Source organism: Amphiprion ocellaris, chromosome 4, assembly GCF_022539595.1.
Source record: "Amphiprion ocellaris isolate individual 3 ecotype Okinawa chromosome 4, ASM2253959v1, whole genome shotgun sequence".
In the NCBI taxonomy this organism is placed as follows: Eukaryota; Metazoa; Chordata; class Actinopteri; family Pomacentridae; genus Amphiprion; species Amphiprion ocellaris.
Genome location: NC_072769.1, coordinates 30,090,239 through 30,092,750, shown reverse-complemented (window position 1 = coordinate 30,092,750; position 2,512 = coordinate 30,090,239).

Below are 2,512 nucleotides of genomic sequence, written 5' to 3'. Positions count from 1 at the left end.
ATTTAGCATCAGTGTTAACACTGATTGAGGAAACGTAATCTCAGATTTACAGATCAACTTTAAAACACGATGTTAGAACATGTTTATATCAGAGGTTACAGTCTGATGTTAACTTACAGTACCTTCACTGCTTTATATGTGATGTTGTCCAGATGTGGAGAAGAGTACAACTAGTTACAAAAATGACTTACCTGTAGAGTTTATCTTCACTTTTGGAGGCTAACGTTGTTAGCGGCAGCGTTGATAAACAGCAGAAGCCGTAAATATGGGCGGGACAGAGTCCTCGGCTCTCAGTCCGACCAATCACTGCTCTCCGGCTCTCAGTCAGTCTGACCAATCACTGCTCTCCGGCTCTCAGTCTGACCAATCACTGCTCTCCAGCTCTCAGTCAGTCTGACCCATATATTCATATCAATGTTAGCTGCAGCTCCCAGTGAACAGGAGGATTTTAGTAGAGTCAGACGCAGTCACACAGAGAAACATTAGACCTCACACTGAAACGGAGCTACAGCACTGTGTCTTGTAGAAGATTTATTTTCAAAGCTACATGTGTGACGGTAGTAATCCAGGCCAGACCAGACCTCATTAGCATATCCGCAAACCTTTCCGGTCACTCCAGGGATGCTGTTGACGGTAATGTAGCCAGAATATGGATTAATTTTTCGTTTGGGCTTGACAAAGACGAGAACAAAAATATTCAGAGCAAGTGGAGCAGCTAGCTAATGCTTATTACAGTTTGATTTACATTTTCAAAATCACGTAATTCTTCCGTAAAACGAATCGCGGCTTTTATTTTGAAAGAGATACCTGGAAACGTTGTTTTTCCGTAATTCCGCTAACTTGACTGAACGTGGGGCGCAGTTCCCGTTATTTAAACATGGATACGATGTATAAATGCAGATGGACTTCATATATTTCACTATGCAGACATTTTTATTGATTTCCAGTATATTTTATAGACATAAACATATTTGATACAAATATTAGAAATGGATATCTGTTTCCTCATAATAATTTAGTTACTGCAATTAAATGTTCATCAGTGATTCATCTTTAGTGTGAAACTTTTACTTTGCACCTATACATTTTTTTAAAAAATGTAGGTCATTTTAAGGTAAGACATTAAAGGATGGTTTTCTTAGGTAAATGAATTTAAGATTTAATTGACTGAAATCTTTCAGTCAATGTTGTGTTTCTTTCAATTTGAAATATCTCGATTTAATTAATATAGCTCAGTCAGTTACATTTTATATTAAGAATTCTTATTCAGTTTAACACTAGATGGCGTATCAGTTCACTATTTCAGAGCCAATTTTTCTTTTCAGTTATCTGTATTTAAAGTTATATTATTAAAATATAATTGCAATGAAACAGCAGCAACACAAGAAACGACCAAATATACAAAGGAAGTACAGCTATTTTAATATAAAAAATAAAAGATCTATCAGAACATGGTGTAAGTGCAGCTAAAGTTAAGTTAGCGAAACTACGGATAAGCACCGTTTCCTTTTACTTCCAGAAAAATAAAAGCCACATATTTGCTATTTATTAAAAAATCACAAAAAGCAACACTTTCACCAAGTTTGCTTTAATTTGTTGGTGTTTATCGGTGGAGCAGCAGCACATTTTCCAAAGAGAGTTTTACTGTCCGTTGTTTTGTTTTAATCAGTTTTCAGTTCAGTAATTCAGTCCTTCGGCTGATTGGACCAACAGACACTGAAGGACTCCGATAGCTGGTGAGTAATAAATGATAATTTACTGATCGGTGCCGGTTTTGATCAACTTTATGTTCAACTTCAGAGTCAGATATAATGTGAGCAGTGAACCCCGGGAGTTGGTGGAGTTTATTTGTGTGTGTTGACCAGAGAAGAGAGTTAGTATCCAGTGAATATTAGCTTTAATGTGAATTAACGATGCTAACCGAGCTAGCTGACCAGTCCTGATTAGCAGCTAAATGTAGCATCAAGCTAACGATGTTTGTGTTGTTTCCAGTCAGCAGCTGAAGTGTGTTGTGTTGCTGCAATGTGGTTCATTAAGTTCATAAAACTGAGGCTGGTTGACATTAATGTAACATCCAGGAAACTTAAATGTGATTAAAACAGTAACGTTAATGTTCTAGTTGTCAGTAATCAGCTTTAATTTGACACTAAAACAGACTGAGTTTTAAATGACATCAGTTTCATGAATTTGTTGAAAATTGTCTCATTTTTTGTGATGTTGCTGCTGATTCATTAAAACCAGATGGTCCGTGTTGAAGATACGTTTAGTTCTAGTATCAGAAGTACAAGAAGGAAAATGGAAGTTCAGTTCTGCTACGTCAAAGATTTCAGGAATAAAATAGTTAAATGAGTCTTTATGCCTCAAACTTTATTTTACAATAATGAAACAATGAAATAGTCACAGATAATAAAAATATAAATAGCAGAGAAAACCTGAGAGAATAATTTCCTGAAAAGTCTGTGAAGGAAAAGCAGCTTTTTATCCTGAAAGATCAGAATCAGCTCCAACATCT